General features: G+C 43.2%; 1 non-coding gene across 1 annotated transcript; it reads right to left on the reverse strand.

The window, feature by feature from the left end:
- Positions 1-10,744: 10,744 nt before the first annotated feature.
- Positions 10,745-10,816, reverse strand: TRNAA-UGC (transfer RNA alanine (anticodon UGC)). Its single transcript has one exon. It is a non-coding gene; the product is annotated as a tRNA-Ala (tRNA).
- Positions 10,817-18,059: the final 7,243 nt, after the last annotated feature.

Below are 18,059 nucleotides of genomic sequence, written 5' to 3' on the forward strand. Positions count from 1 at the left end.
CCATATAATGCTCCAAACAAAATAATGGACCCTATATAATGCTCCATACAGAATAATGGCACCCATATAATGATCCAGACAGTATGGGCCCCATATATTGCTCTATACAGTATGGGCCCCATATAATTCTTCATACATTATGGGCCCCATATAATGCTCCATATAGTATGGGCCCCATATAATGCTCCATACAGTATGGGCCCCATATAACGCTCCATACAGTATGGGCCCCTTATAATTCTTCATACAGTATGGGCCCCATATAATTCTTCATACAGTATGGGCCGCATATAATGCTCCATACAGTATGGGCCCCATATAATGCTCCATACAGTATGGGCCCCATATATTGTTCCATACAGTATGGGACCCATATAATGCTCCATACAGTATGGGCCCCATATAATGCTCCATACAGTATGGGCCCCATATAACGCTCCATACAGTATGGGCTCCATATAATTCTTCATACAGTATGGGCCCCATATAATTTGTCATACAGTGTGGGCCCCATATAATTCTTCATACAGTATAGGCCCCATATAATTCTTCATACAGTATGGGCCCCATATAATTCTTCATACAGTATAGGCCCCATATAATTCTTCATACAGTATGGGCCCCATATAATGCTCCATACAGTATGGGCCCCTTATAATTCTTCATACAGTATGGGCCCCATATAATTCTTCATACAGTATGGGCCCCATATAATTCTTCATACAGTATGGGCCGCATATAATGCTCCATACAGTATGGGCCCCATATAATGCTCCATACAGTATGGGCCCCATATATTGCTCCATACAGTATGGGACCCATATAATGCTCCATACAGTATGGGCCCCATATTATTCTTCATACAGTATGGGCCCCATATAATGCTCCATACAGTATGGGCCCCATATATTGCTCCATACAGTATGGGACCCATATAATGCTCCATACAGTATGGGCCTCATATTATTCTTCATACAGTATAGGCCCCATATAATTCTTCATACAGTATGGGCCCCATATAATTCTTCATACAGTATGGGCCCCATATAATTCTTCATACGGTATAGGCCCCATATAATTCTTCATACATTATGGGCCACATATAATGCTGCATACAGTATGGGCCCCATTTAATTCTTCATACAGTATGGGCTCCATATAATTCTTCATACAGTATGGGCCCCATATAATGCTCCATACAGTATGGGCCCCATATAATTCTTCATACAGTATGGGCCCCATATAATTCTTCATACAGTATGGGCCCCATATAATGCTCCATACAGTATGAGCCCCATATAATTCTTCATACAGTATAGGCCCCATATAATGCTCCATACAGTATGGGCCCCATATTATTCTTCATACAGTATGGGCCCCATATAATTCTTCATACAGTATGGGCCCCATATAATTCTTCATACAGTATGGGCCCCATATAATTCTTCATAAAGTATGGGCCCCATATAATGCTCCATACAGTATGGGCCCCATATAATGATCCATACAGTATGGGCTCCATATAATTCTTCATACAATATGGGCCCCATATAATGCTCCATACAGTATGGGCCCCATATAATGCTCCATACAGTATGGGCCCCATATAATTCTTCATACAGTATGGGCCCCATAGAATTCTTCATACAGTATGGGCCCCATATAATGCTCCATATAGTATGGGCCCCATATAATTCTTCATACAGTATGGGCCCCATATAATGCTCCATACAGTATGGGCCCCATATAATTCTTCATACAGTATGGGCCCCATATAATGCTCCATACATAAAAATAATAATAATAATCAAATACCTCTCCTTGTTCCCCGCTGGCCGCAGGTCCTGTCTCCACAGCGTGTTCCGGCTCTCTGCACTGTGACTGCTCAGCAGAGGGGGCGCTGTAGTGATCGCACCCTCTGCCCTGAATCGTCACAGAGTCGGAAGACACCGGAACTGCGGAGGAACGTGGAGAGATGAGTATCGCGAGCAGTTTAAAGCAATGTGGGACGCGGTGCCAGCGCCCGGGCTGTACAGCTCTGCCAGCTGTATAGTGGCCGCTTCCGGGTACTGCACACCTGACCCTATTCATATGTATAGAGTGGATCTGCAGTACCCAGCCGTGGCCACTATGCAGTTGTCGGCGCTGTGCTGTTCTAGTTTGCAAATAATCACATCCAACCGACACCAAGAACAGCTGATCGCGCGTGTCGGGGGTCGTGTCCCCATTAATCTGATATTGGTCGGCTATCCTAAGGGTAAGCCATCAATATAAGAGTGCTGGACATCCCCTTTATCTGTTGCCACTACCCCTATACCAGGGGTGTCCAAACTTTTTTCTAAGAGTGCCAAATTTGATGAAGTGAACATGTGCGAGGGCCGATCATTTTGCTTGACATTCTTTGGACCATTAAAATGAATGCAAATAAACTTTTTTTGCAAAGTTTATTGAAAACGGCATACTTTTTATTTTGTGACTTGGATGACAAATCTAAACAGGTGTTTAATCAATCTGCCTTAAAGGGGTTAACCCAGACATACCCCCATTCTCACCCAGGAAGCCCCTCCCCGACTTGAGCATCGAAGCAGTTTATGCTCCAATGTCCTACTTTTGCCCTGCACTAAATTGCGCAGAGGAAAGGCATTTTCTGGAGTTCTAGTGACATACCCGGCTCTCCACGGGGCTGGCAGAAAGCCCAGTGACGTCACCGGCACTGATGGGCGGGCTTTATCACCAGTAAACCAGCTAGAGCAGCGCTAAAGCCTGCACATTAGAGCCGGTGAAGCCTCCTACCGGCAGTGTGTCATTGTAAATAGCACAGGGCAAGGGAGCACATCGGAGCATGAGATGCTTTGATGCCCATGGCAGGGGGGCTGCCTGGGTGAAAAAGGGGGTATGTCTGGGTTCTGAACTTGGACAACCCCTTTAATATAATAAAAACAGGAAACTGAGATATCTCAGGAACATTTTAAAGTACATTACACAAAGTAATGTAAGGTTGTCTGTCAACTTATAAGTTCAAAAAATGTGAACAGGAACATAACAGCAAGTATACATGTGTTCAAATATATAACTGTCTATCCAACTGACATTAATTGAGATTTTACAACATATTAATCTCAATTAAAAAAAAGAAACTAGCCTGCACTAATGTGAAGGGTGAAACTGGGATCTGGACTGCAGCACATAGACTAGGTCTGGTTCAATGGCCGTGGTTTTGATGCGCAAAATGTCACGCAGGTGAGAGTCACTTAGTCTTGTCCTCACGCGGTTCTTGTTAAAGTTCATAACAGAGAATGTCTTCTCACACAAATATGTTGAGCCAAACAAGCTCAGGGTTTTCTTAGCCAATGTTCGAATCTCTTGAAACCGGCTCTTATCCAGTTGGCGGTAAAAGTTAACAAGAGAGAGCTGTTGATGACGACTGCGTAACTCGCTGTCACAATGTAGCTCAATGAGCTCGAGCTGCAACTGATCAGGAGCATTGTCGGGGTCAACAGAGAATGGAGAGGAGAAAATGCTGATCTCCTTTTCAATAGCTGCAAAATCTTGAAAGCGCCGTTGAAACTCCCCAGCCAGAGATGTGATGTCTGCTGCATACCTGCTTATTTGCGCATGGATATCATCCTGTGGAAAACTGTTAATTATTTCCTGTAGCGCTGAAAAATGGATGGTATTGGGCGGTGTTTGTGACAACTGCCTTAGGAAAAGTTGCAGCTTTGTTCCAAAGGCTTTGAGGTGTGAATAAAGTTGGTTCACCGCTGCATCTTTGCCCTGAAGATTCATGTTCAGTACATTCAGATGCTTTGTTAGGTCGACTAGAAACCCCAAATCAGCCAGCCAAATTGGATCAGATAGTTCTCGCATCGTTTGTCCCTTTGTTTCCAAGAATTCTCCTATTTCCTTTCTGAGAGAGTAGAAACGTTGCAGTGCAGACCCCCGACTGAGCCATCTTACATCGTTATGATATGAAACATCTTCATATTCAGCCTGGATATCCAGTAGAAACTGTTTAAACTGGCGGTGGCACAGGGCTTTAGAGCGGATAAAATTAATGGTCTTTAGTACCGGTTTCATAACATGATCATATTGGAGATGTTTAGCACAGAGAACTTGTTGATGAATGATGCAATGAAGTTTAATAGCTTTGCCTCCTTCTTCGCTCACCTTGTTACAGATTAGGGTTGATAATCCACTTCGTTCACCAGTCATGGCAGGTGCCCCATCAGTAATAATCCCAGTAACTTTGTTCCAAGGCAGTTTCATGTCATCTATGGCAGAACTAACAGAATCAAATAAATCTTTCCCTCTTGTTTGATCCTTGAGGCTCTGGAGGTCAAGTAGCTCTTCAGTCACATTCATTTCATCGTCCACCCCTCTTAAAAAAATCAGCAACTGAGCCGTGTCAGATAGGTCCGTGCTTTCATCACAGGCTATTGAAAAGAAGTCAAAATCAGCTCCTTTTGACATTAACTGTCTCTTAATATCCGATGAAATTTCTTCAATTCTCCGTGCTACAGTGTTACGAGCCAGGCAAATGTTGGAAAACTCTTGCTTCTTCTCGGGACAGACATTCTCTACCATTTTCATAACACATTCTTTGATAAAGTCACCCTCTGCAAAAGATTTGCAATTTTTAGCAATTAACGCTGCCACCTCATAGCTCGCCTTTGTGGCATTTTCATTTGACTCACGGGCTCTTGTAAAAAATCGCTGTTGTGACAATAAAACAGCTTCAAGTTGCTTATACTTTTCATTTCGGTCGTGCCCTGTTAGCTTGTCGTATGTGCTATGTCTCGTCTGATAGTGTCGCTTGACATTAAATTCTTTATAAACAGCAACGGTCTCTTGGCATATCAGACAAACACAGTGATTCTTTATTTCAGTGAAAAAATATTCTACTTTCCACTTGTCCTGGAAGCGGCGGCCCTCACTGTCAACTTTTCGTTTCTTATTTGTAGTTGCCATTATAAAAATTGGCCAGAAGGGGAGAGATTAAAAGGCGCAGAGGGTGGAACAGCAAAAATAAGATACTGCTATATGCTTTATAACACAGGCAGAGAATAGCAAGCTGTGCAACAGTCGCACATCAGATAATGGAATTATAGCACAGTGACAGGCAGTCAGGGGTTAATGAAGGGTATGACAGCTTGCTACCACAAGCTTGTGTGAGAGCCCTGCTGGCCTAACCTTTCTGGAGGTGTAAGGTGGCGCAGGGACTTATATATAACTTAATATATATATTATTTATATAATTTTACACAACTAAGCTGAGGTCTTCAGCCTATCTGACCTCTGAACGTCTTACAACCCCTGGGGGCTGAAGATCTCGCACGTCGCGAGATCTTGGCTGGCCGGTTGCCGCCGCTCAGTACTCCGGCGCAGGGAGAAGGAAAGCCGAAATCTCGCGATGTCCGAGATTTCGGCTCTTCTCCCTGCGCCGGAGTACTGAGCGGCGGTGGCGACGAGAGCGGCGGTGGCGACGAGAGCGGCAGCGGCCGCAAGGTACATGCTGCTGGATACCTGGGGGCCTTATTAGTCCGGACCGCGGGCCGCAAATGGCCCGCGGGCCGGACTTTGGACATGCCTGCCCTATACCAACTAATGGTAAATCCCTCCCTCACTTATCATTATGTGCTGCTAATGTTACGTAACTACATTCTATATAGTAAAGTCACAACCAGACATAGAGATGGTAAATATTATTTATTTTTATGAATATTTGGACAAATAATGGAATATATGAGGATATCATAGTCTGGGCTGCAGCTGTTATCAGCATCACTGCACATGATGGAATCAGTGTCTCTATGAAGCAGATGAGGGATCTGTGGATCATTATGGAAATGATCTGTAACTTCTGCAGATTTCTGTAAAGAGAAGACGCCAAATTATTACATCTCATCAATAGATTCCCAGTAAAAAGTTAATAATCAGCTGGAAAATATAAAAAAGCAAATTCTAATATCTACTTACATGAAGGACAAGTCATTCTGATCTAATTCCTCAACGTTCTCCAGACTTGGATCATCCTTCTATGAAAAGGAGAAAAGAACAATTACTTATATGTCACATGTGATATAGATATCATGGGACAGCGGGAATGAGAGGTGACTTACCATCTGGTGTTTTTGGGGTGTTCATGGCCCTTCATGCTTGGTAAGATGTTGACCAAAGCTGATGGTAAACTAAAGAGAGATCAGAACAGCAGGAAGGTAAAGGTGATATTTTTTACAGTTTTGTAATGAATGTAGTGTTAATGTATGCATTGCTCCCTTACCTGGGCTGGGGTTCAGTATGTTCTCTACCACTGTCTGCACCATGAACATGGTGCTTCAATGGAAGCAGTGGTTACGGCACAGGGGGCACAGAGGTTTGGAGCGGAGCCATCTAGTAATACATCCCTGATGGAAGGTGTGGTCACATGGAAGGACCGTGACCTGCTCTCCGATCTCATATTCGGTCATACAGATGATACATGACTCGGCCTCCTCCTGTGCGGTTACATCCCTTGTTGGGAGATTTGCAATTAGCAGTGCTCTCCTGTGAACCCAATGCTGCCGCCTCTGCCGCACATGTAGATTTTGTGCTGGTGGCTCCACAGCATTGATGTTGCTCTGACGTCCATCACTGGTAGAAGGTCTTTCCTCGTCTCTTGGAGGAGACCGTCCATCACTGGTAGAAGGTCTCTCCTGCACAGGTAGGTTTTGTGCAGGTGGCTCCACCTGTGGCAGTGGTGGTGTCATCACACCCACTTCCTGCAGTTGAATGGGTGGGAGGGGACGGCCGCCATCCCTGCTGCTTTCTCCTGTTGTTCGGGAGGGCTCCGCAGGGGCTGGTCTTAGAGGAGAGCGGCTTCTATCCCTGCTCTCTTCCTGTCCTCTACGCCGTGGAGGATCTCTGGCCCGTCTCCCTCTCCTCTCAGTGACAGCATTGCTGTCTCTCTGGCGTCCATCACTGGTAGAAGGTCTTTCCTGATCTCTTGGAGGGGACCTCCTTCCATCACTGGTAGAAGGTCTTTCCTGATGTCTTGGAGAAGACCTCCTCCGTCTATGGACAATTATGGCCTGACCTATAAACAAAAAAGAAGTTATCAGAATTTTTCCCAATTTTAGCAAACACTTTTGGGCTATAGTGATGGGTCCTTCTACTGCTGTGCTGTTTAGGGAGAGGGGAATCCTAGAAAGAATTGACTTTATTTTGGACTTCGTAAACCTACACTGTCTGTCCTGAAATGTGGCCCATCATACCCCAGGGATATCTCCTCCCAGGAAAGCCCTATAGTGTGGGAATATTGTCTATCTCCCCCAAATATTTCACTTACCTTGATTTTCTGGTCGGCGCAGCCATGCCTCATTGTCAGCAATCAGCTGACGCAGCTCCCGGGCGCTCATGACTTAGGTACCTGGAGCTGGCTGATAGAATATTGGAGAACTAAGCTCTCCGGTGGCACCGGTGTTATTGTGCTCTGATCAAAGATCAAGAAGAATAAATGGAAGTAATCACCAGATGTGTAACACAAACTAGTTCGCTCTTCCACAACCAAAGTGAAGTCTCAGCAAAAGCATCAACTCAAGAAATGGCGCTGATGTCACAGTGCTCAGAGATTATATACCCTCAGGACATTCCATGATGTCATTATGACATCATAACTGAGTGACCGCCTAATCCTGAGCATAGCATTGTGACATCAGAGCAGCCAGGCCGCCATGTTTGCTGCCAACTGGTGAATGAGGCAGAGAATGTAGAATAGAAATATCCCATCTGATTAATAGAATATAAATGTATATAAATCTGTGTTGGAAAAGATAGAAAAATCAGTTTTCTCCATGTTTGTAAATGGTCGTTTTTTTGCTTTGGTAGATATTATATACATGTTATATATGGTATAAATTATCCTCTGCTGTAAATGATAAGAATGGAATGTTATTCTTTATCATTTATAGTTGTGGGTGATACATTATTGCTAAACAACAAATAACTCACCGACCTGTCAGGGAAATGATCAGGTTATATAAATAAGTGAAAACAGAATAAATAATAATAGAAGGTAAAGTATACAAATGCCTCTAAAAAAAAAAAAGTCATCAGTGTTTTTACTTTTCTGTACCACCAGGGCCATCCTACAAGATATACACGGATTTTACCTGGGTGTCACGTGCCCCTATAATAATGTGTCCATATCACTCAGTTACCCCAAATCCACAAAACTATCTATTAGAACAGGACCTGGACTGGTAATCTTCCTACCTGGCAGATTCCCTGTGGACACCTCGGGTGGGCTGGTCAGTGGATCACATGTGGAGCATGCGCTCTACCACTGAGCTCCATCCCCTGGTGGAGGAGCCTGAAGACCTTCTTATTTCTGTCAGACAATGGTCTCCGTGTGCGGCGCTGCTGTGTTATATTGTTATAAATCCCTCAACATTGAAATCGTAAAACCAAGAAGGAAAAGTCCTGAATTACGGAAATCACAGGATATAAATATACTGGAAATAAATCATTTCTTCTGGTGTCGCCGGATCCTGAGAGCAGAAAGTTTTACATTTTTTAGGCAATGAAGTTATAGGAGGGATTCATTTCTGCGTGACAAGATGTCGCTCCATTCTCTGATAGATTCGTCTTTTGGATAATTTATTCTACACTTTTTTGGAGGCGAAATGTAGAGAAGAAACAACAATTCTGTGTTATTTTACCCCCTGTTCACTCCTCAGTATAACGGACAGATCAGCTTTTCTCCTGCAGTAGAAATGATAAGAACAATATACAATTTATATCCTTCTTATGCTTTACTGCCTTTACACAAAATAAATCATCTTTTTCGTGAGGTTCACCGTATTCCAAGACTCAGACATTTTCTTTCCTCTTCTGCAGATCAGTGACGTCTCCATCCTGGGATTTCCAGAATTCCACCACTTTTCCTTCTTGTTACAATTTCCATGTTGAGGAATGTAAAAAAGGGCGAGTATATTATATTATATTATATGTGGCCCTAAAAAATGTCATTACTTGTTACCATTATGTAATGAATACACGATAAAAAAGAAAATATAGTATCATCATAGAAAACCACCCACATTATGCCGCCATATGGTGAACACATACTACCGCCAAACTGAGCGGACGTCTAGTCTCTAGGGGGATGGAAAATATTGTCATATCATTTATAATACTTCCATCTACTTTCCCTATATTTATAGGGTCCTGTATGGTATAAATGTCCCCGGCAATGTACTATGTGAGAAGTAAAACCGCTCTATAGTTGGTATAGTACGGCACTAGGATGGTGGTATTATTATAGAGGGGCGTTCTGCTATGTGGCATACATAAATCTTAGACAACATTGTTACTATGAAATATAAAATAACATCACAATACAATGTCCATATGGCAATGCACAACGAAGACCACCACGTAATGCTGCCATACAGTGCCCACATAATACTAACATAGAGTGTCCTAATAATACCGCTATATGGAGGAGATGTAATAATACCAGAATCAAAATAATGTCAGCGTAAAGAGTATTGTCAGCATACAAATCCCATACACCCAACTAATAATGCCGAACTCTCATAATGCTGCCATACAGTGCACAAATAATACTCACATACAGTGTCCTAATAATACATCGATCTGGTGGAGATGTAATACCACTAATTGTGTCTAAATAGTAGAACAAAGTGTAACTACATGATGCCGTACAATGTTCTAATAATGACGGCAAATTGTTCCTAGATAATTCCTCATCATACCCGGATAGTCATGTCAGGGATAGAAGGGGAAAGTGTTCATATTCATAAGGACCTGTCACTTCTCATAATGATGTACTTTTATTACATGGTGTAAATGCCGCTGTTCTCCTGAGTCCGGCGATGATTTTCTTCTGTTTCTGCTCCTCTCTGTTCCTGAGATATGGCCTCCTCTTCCCTGTATAGAAATCTAGTCTTTTTAACCAAGTAGACGTCTTCTCTGAGGGTGACGCCCCCTTGGCTAACAAGACTCAATTTATACACAGGGAATAGATAGCCATATCTCAGGAACGGAGAGGAGCAGGAACAAAAGAAAGACATCTCCCGATTCAGGAGAACAGCGGCATTTACACCAGGTAATAAAAGTACATATAAGTGACAGGTCTTCTTTAAAAATGTCATCAACTCGTCTTGTATTTATAGTTGTATCCCAGAGCGGCATAAACGTCACAGGTAGTGTAGTATGTTGATTATAGCGCCCCATGGTGTCCGTCACTTACTCTACATAAAATTTTCAAAAATAAGAAAGTATTTGCATATTACAGTCCAGGCTTTATCTTACATCCAGAAATTGTAGAATTCCCGCACATTAAAGAGGTTGTCCACTGCCCTGACTCAGGTACTTGTAGTAGAGGCGAGAGAGCCTTTAAGAGAACTCTTACATGATGCTTCAAAGATGGAGAGAGACTGCCATCTGCTGGCCAGACAAAGTCATGCGGAACCAACATATACAAGAGAAGTTGAAGGGAGAGCACATAACCCATACTATAAAATTTTATCATTTTTCATCCGATATGTGCTGATGACACTGCCCCCTAGTGTCCAACAGTTACTTAACATCAAATTCTTAAAAGTAAATCTATCTAATATTTAGTGCTGAGTTCTATCTTTGTGTTACATCCACAGATTTGGTGCACATTTGCGGTGGATTTGTGCACATTTATTAGATTTCTGAATATTTTGGAAGTCATCTGGTTATTTATCACAAAACATGGAGATGCCGGGGATTGATCCCAGGGCCTCATACATGCAAAGCATGCGCTCTACCACTGAGCGACATCCCCTGTATGTGTCCTGTGCTCATATGTGAAACCCTAAGAGTATGTGTACATGTATTTGGATGCAGAAATTTCTGCATCTCTTGGCAGGAAAAACTCAGTGGCAAAAATGCGCATTTCGATGCGTTTTAGATGCGCTTTTCTGTGCTTTTTTTCCTGCATTTTTCTAGCGTTTTTAGACAGCAATAAATGACATGGAGATAGATAATGGAGATAGATTGATTAGATAGATAGACAAATATATTGACCTACAGACGTACAGAGAGACATTTAGAGATAGCGACAGACATATAGACAAATAATTGCACAACCACCCAACATATAATAACTTTGCACCCTGTGGAGCTTTTCAGGCAGCTTTTAACCCCTTAATAACATCTGACGTACTAATACGTGTCTGTGCCCTGGGACTTAAGAGCCAGACCCGTATTAGTACGTCATCGCGATCGCGCGCGCACACAGGCTGTGCGGGCGCGATCGCCGCCGGGTGTCAGCTGATTGTCACAGCTGACACCCGGTACTATGTGCAGGGAGCGGTCTTGCACCGCTCCCAGCACATTAACCCCCGCGATGCTGCGATCGAAGTCGATCGCGGCATTGCGGGGGCAAGGGGAGGTGATCGGCGATACTCACCTCCTCTTCCGGCTTCCAGCGCAGTCTGCAAAGGCTTCCCGGGTGTTGCCATGACGACCCGATGTCGTCATGACAACATCCGGGTCACCAGAGAGCAGGAAGATTGCTTGGACATGCGCAGTGCATCTCCAAGCAATCTTCACACTGTGCACTTCTGACAGCCTTCATGGCATAGGGATGGTGCTCCATTCCTGTGCCAAGCAGGCGATCAGAAAAAAAAAAGTGAAAGTCCCAGAGTGGGACAAAGTAATAAAGTGTATAAACTGTGTGAAAGTGAAAAAAAAAAAAAAAAAATGTGCAAAAATATTATAAAAAAATAAAAAAAATAATACACCAAAAATAAAAATATAATGTACCCATCAATAAATATTATTATAAAAAAAATAAAAAAAAAACAATAAAAGTACACATATTTGGTATCGCCGCGTCCGGAACAACCTGACCTATAAAACTGTCCCACTGGTTAACCCCTTCAGTGAACACGGTAAAAAAAAAAAAAAAAAAAAAAACGAAGCAAAAAACAATGCTTTATCACCATACCGCCAAACAAAAAGTGGAATAACACGCGATCAAAAAGACGCATATAAATAAAAATGATACCGCTGAAAACGTCATCTCGTCCCGCAAAAAACAAGCCGCCATACAGCTCCATCAGCCGAAAAATAAAAAAGTTATAGCTCTCAGAATAAAGCGATACTAAAAAATATTTTTTTCTATAAAATAGCTTTTATTGTGTATAAGCGCCAAAACATAGAAAAATGATACAAATGTGGTACCGCTGTAAACGTACTGACCCGAAGAGTAAAGCTACCTCATCAATTTTACCACACGCGGAACAGAATAAAAAAAAAAAAAAACAATTCCTGAATTGTTGGTTTTTGTTTATTCTGCCTCCCAAAAATCGGAATAGAAAGCGATCAAAAAATGTCACGTGCCTGAAAATGGCACCAATAACAACGTCAAGTCATCCCGCAAAAAACGAGCCGTCACATGACTGTCTGCCAAAATCTGGAAAAATTATAGCTCTCAAAATATGGCGATGCAAAAACTAGATTTTACAAAAAATGCGTCTTTTAGTGTGTGACAGCTGTCAATCATAAAAACCCCATATGATTCTGGCATTGCTGTAATCGCACCGACCCGAAGAATAAAGTCGTCTAATCACTTATACCGCACAAGGAACGGCGTCAAAAATAAACTCTTGGGTTAGGATTGGGCTAGGGTTAGGGCTGGGTTTGGGGCTAGGGTTGTGCTGGGGCTAGGGTTGTGCTGGGGCTAGGGTTGTGCTGGGGCTAGGGTTGTGCTAGGGTTAGGGTTGTGCTAGGGCTAGGGTTGTGCTAGGGTTAGGGCTGGGGTTGGGATTTTTTTCAAAAGTAAGAAAAAAACATGACGATATGGCGACTAGTGTTGAGAGCAAGTGCTTGCTACTTGAGTTTGCATCGGGTGCTCTGGTATGCATTGAGTATCGTGGGTATTTGAGTGACACGCTCGAGTCTCTGCCCCATATGCTTCGCGGCCAAAAAACTTTACGGGGATTGCCTGCCATGCACGAGCGATCCCCGCATGCTTTTTTTGGGGTGTCTAATAACCGTGAAACATGAGGAGCAGGGACTCGAGCATGTCACTCGAGCACACGCTGTACATGGTGCATACCTGAGTACCCGATGCAAACTCAAGTAGCGAGCACTTGCGCTCAAGAATAATGACAACTTATTCAATATGATGATCTAATGTAAACAAATAATGTGCCGTACCTCTGGGTTCAAAATGTTCACTATACACCTTAATAAAATCCTTGAGGGGTATAGTTTCCAAAATGGGGACACTTGTGGGGGAGCTCCACTGTTTAGGCACATCACGGGCTCTCCAAACGCGACATGGTTTCCGCTAACAAATTGAATGGAAAATCGGCTCAAATTGTTAGCGGATGCCATGTTGCGTTTGGAGAGCCCCTGTGTGCCCAAACATTGGAGCTCCCCCACAAGTGACCCCATTTTGGAAACTAGACCCCCCAAGGCACCTATCTAGATGCATAGTGAGCACTTGGAACCCCCAGGTGCTTCACAAATTGATTCGTAAAAATGAAAAAGTGAAAAAAAAAACACTTTTTCATTTTTATGAATCAATTTGTGAAGCACCTGGGGTTCCAAGTGCTCACTATGAATCTAGATAGGTGCCTTGGGGGGTCTAGTTTCCAAAATGGGGTCACTTGTGGGGGAGCTCCAATGTTTGGGCACACAGGGACTCTCTAAATGCAACATGGTATCCGCTAACAAATTGAATGGAAAATCGGCTCAAATTGTTAGCGGACACCACATTGCGTTTGGAGAGCCCCTCTGTGCCCAAACTTTGGAGCTCCCCCACAAGTGACCCCATTTTGGAAACTAGACCCCCCAAGGCACCTTTCTAGATGCATAGTGAGCACTTGGAACCCCCAGGTGCTTCACAAATTGATTCGTAAAAATGAAAAAGTGAAAAAAAAAACACTTTTTCATTTTTATGAATCAATTTGTGAAGCACCTGGGGTTCCAAGTGCTCACTATGAATCTAGATAGGTGCCTTGGGGGGTCTAGTTTCCAAAATGGGGTCACTTGTGGGGGAGCTCCAATGTTTGGGCACACAGGGACTCTCCAAATGCAACATGATATCCGCTAACAAATTTTCGGCTCAAATTGTTAGCGGATATCATGTTGCATTTGGAGAGTCCCTGTGTGCCCAAACATTGGAGCTCCCCCACAAGTGACCCCAGTTTGGAAACTAGACCCCCCAAGGCACCTATCTAGATGCATAGTGAGCACTTGGAACCCCCAGGTGCTTCACAAATTGATTCGTAAAAATTAAAAAGTGAAAAAAAAAACACTTTTTCATTTTTATGAATCAATTTGTGAAGCACCTGGGGTTCCAAGTGCTCACTATGAATCTAGATAGGTGCCTTGGGGGGTCTAGTTTCCAAAATGGGGTCACTTGTGGGGGAGCTCCAATGTTTGGGCACACAGGGACTCTCTAAATGCAACATGGTATCCGCTAACAAATTGATTGGAAAATCGGCTCAAATTGTTAGCGGACACCACATTGCGTTTGGAGAGCCCCTCTGTGCCCAAACTTTGGAGCTCCCCCACAAGTGACCCCATTTTGGAAACTAGACCCCCCAAGGCACCTTTCTAGATGCATAGTGAGCACTTGGAACCCCAGGTGCTTCACAAATTGATTCATAAAAATGAAAAAGTGTTTTTTTTTTCACTTTTTAATTTTTACGAATCAATTTGTGAAGCACCTGGGGGTTCCAAGTGCTCACTATGCATCTAGATAGGTGCCTTGGGGGGTCTAGTTTCCAAAATGGGGTCACTTGTGGGGGAGCTCCAATGTTTGGGCACACAGGGACTCTCCAAATGCAACATGATATCCGCTAACAATTTGAGCCGAAAATTTGTTAGCGGATATCATGTTGCATTTGGAGAGTCCCTGTGTGCCCAAACATTGGAGCTCCCCCACAAGTGACCCCATTTTGGAAACTAGACCCCCCAAGGCACCTATCTAGATGCATAGTGAGCACTTGGAACCCCAGGTGCTTCACAAATTGATTCATAAAAATGAAAAAGTGTTTTTTTTTTCACTTTTTCATTATTACGAATCAATTTGTGAAGCACCTGGGGGTTCCAAGTGCTCACTATGCATCTAGAAAGGTGCCTTGGGGGGTCTAGTTTCCAAAATGGGGTCACTTGTGGGGTAGCTCCAAAGTTTGGGCACAGAGGGGCTCTCCAAACGCAATGTGGCGTCCGCTAACAATTTGAGCCGATTTTCCATTCAATTTGATAGCGGATATCATGTTGCATTTAGAGAGTCCCTGTGTGCCCAAACATTGGAGCTCCCCCACAAGTGACCCCATTTTGGAAACTAGACCCCCCAAGGCACCTATCTAGATGCATAGTGAGCAGTTGGAACCCCCAGGTGCTTCACAAATTGATTCATAAAAATGAAAAACTGTTTTTTTTTTCACTTTTTCATTGTTACTAATCAATTTGTGAAGCACCTGGGGGTTCCAAGTGCTCACTATGCATCTAGATAGGTGCCTTGGGGGGTCTAGTTTCCAAAATGGGGTCACTTGTGGGGGAGCTCCAATGTTTGGGCACACAGCAGCTCTCCAAACGCAACATGGTGTCGCTAACAATTTGAGCCAATTTTGCGTTAAATTTGTTAGCGGACACCATGTTGCATTTAGAGAGCCGCTGTGTGCCCTAATATTGGAGCTCCCCCACAAGTGACCCCATTTTGGAAACTAGACCACCCAAGGCACCTATCTAGATGCATAGTGAGCACTTGGAACCCTCAGGTGCTTCACAAATTGATTCATACAAATGAAAAAGTGTTTTTTTTTTTCACTTTTTCATTGCTACGAATCAATTTGTGAAGCATCTGGGGGTTCCAAGTGCTCACTATGCATCTAGATAGCTGCCTTGGGGGGTCTAGTTTCCAAAATGGGGTCACTTGTGGGGGAGCTCCAATGTTTGGGCACACAGGGACTCTCTAAATGCAACATGGTGTCCTCTAACAAATTTAACGGAAAATCGTCTCAAATTGTTAGCGACACCATGTTGCGTTTGGAGAGCCGCTGTGTGCCCAAACATTGGAGCTCCCCCACAAGTGACCCCATTTCGGAAACTAGACCCCCAAAGGCACCTATCTAGATGCATTGTGAGCACTTGGAACCCTCAGGTGCTTCACAAATTGATTCATAAAAATGAAAAAGTGTTTTTTTTTTTCACTTTTTCATTGTTACGAATCAATTTGTGAAGCACCTGGGGGTTCCAAGTGCTCACTATGCATCTAGAAAGGTGCCTTGGGGGGTCTAGTTTCCAAAATGGGGTCACTTGTGGGGGAGCTCCAAAGTTTGGGCACACATGGGCTCTTCAAACACAACATGGCGTCCGCTAATTATTCAAGCAAATTTTACAATCAAAAAGTCAAATGGCGCTCCTTCCCTTCCGAGCCCTGCTGTGCGCCCAAACAGTGTTTTTTCCCCAAATATTGGGTATCTGCGTGCCCAGGGGAAATTGCACAACAAATTTTGGGGTCCATTTTGTATTGTTACCCCTGTGAAAATAGAAAAAATTGGGTCTAAAGTAACATTTTTGTGAAAAAAGTTAAATGTTCATTTTTTTCTTCCACATTCAAAAAATTCCTGTGAAGCACCTGAAGGGTTAATAAAGTTCTTGAATGTGGTTTTGAGCACCTTGAGGGGTGCAGTTTTTAGAATGGTGTCACTTTGGGGTATTTTCTGTCATAAAGACCTCTCAAAGTGACTTCAAATGTGATGTGGTCCCTAAAAAAATGGTTTTGTAAATTTTGTTGGAAAAATGAGAAATCGCTGGTCAACTTTTAACCCTTATAGCTCCCTAACAAAAAAAAATTTTGGTTCCAAAATTGTGCTGATGTAAAGTAGACATGTGGGAAATGTTATTTATTAACTCTTTTGTGTGACATATCGCTCTGATTTCAGGGCTTAAAAATTCAAATTTTGAAAATTGCAAAATTTTCAAAATTTTCGCCAAATTTCCGTTTTTTTCACAAATAAACGCAAGTGATATCGAAGAAATTTTTCCACAATCATGAAGTACAATATGTCACGAAAAAACAATCTCAGAATCAGGGGGATCCGTTGAAGCGTTCCAGAGTGATTACCTCATAAAGTGACAGTGGTCAGAATTGTAAAAATTGGCCCGGTCATTAACGTGCAAACCACCCGTGGGGCTTAAGGGGTTAATGATTAAATAAAAAAACGAAAAAAAAAAATGACGTGGTGCCCCTCCCCATGTAACCAGCAAAGTGAATTAAAACAGACAACTGAGAGCTGATATTATCAGGCTGGGAAGGTCCCTGGTGATTGTGCCCTTCCTAGCATAAACATATCAGCCCGCAGCGGCTCCTGAAGTGGCGCATCACATGAGATACGCCAATTCTGGCACTTCACTTTTGCTCTCCCTGATTGCCCTGATGCGGTGGCAATTGGGGTAATGGGCCTTGTGTCTGATGCCAGCTGTGAATTGTCTAAAAACCCAGTTGACATCAAGCCCTGGGGTTAGTAATTGAGAGGCATCTATCAGACTCCCCCATTACTAACCCAATATTAAAAAAGAAAACACACACAAAAAAACTCACAATTTAAATAAACAGCCCCTGACACTGTCCCTGTTCACCATTTTATTAAAAAAAAAAGCTCCCCCGCAGCTCTGATCTAGTCCTCCAAATCCTATCTACTCCATGAATGGAAACCTGAAAAAGATAAACAGAGAGAAATAAACACAAGACGCTGTCCCTCGTTCACCACTTTACTCGAAAAAATGTTCCCATGCAGGTCCGACGTAGTCCAGAGATTCCCACAAAGTTCCCGAATCCATTGTCTAAAGCCCATGGACCCTCATTCTGAGGCTCCATCGGCTTTAGCAGCAGCCACTCCACACTGCTCCAGGGAAATTGGGAAGAGCACCACTTTTGGAGAGGCTGCGGGCTGGTATTTTTAGGCTGGGAGGGCACCATAAACCAGGGACCTTCCCAGGCTCATAATATCAGCGCTCAACTGTCTGCTTTACCTTTGCTGGTTACAAAAAATGGGAGGAAC

The sequence above is a fragment of the Phyllobates terribilis genome, unplaced genomic scaffold (genome assembly GCF_046119375.1).
Source record: "Phyllobates terribilis strain yellow unplaced genomic scaffold, ASM4611937v1 Scaffold_4__5_contigs__length_816908805, whole genome shotgun sequence".
NCBI classification, from domain to species: domain Eukaryota; kingdom Metazoa; phylum Chordata; class Amphibia; order Anura; family Dendrobatidae; genus Phyllobates; species Phyllobates terribilis.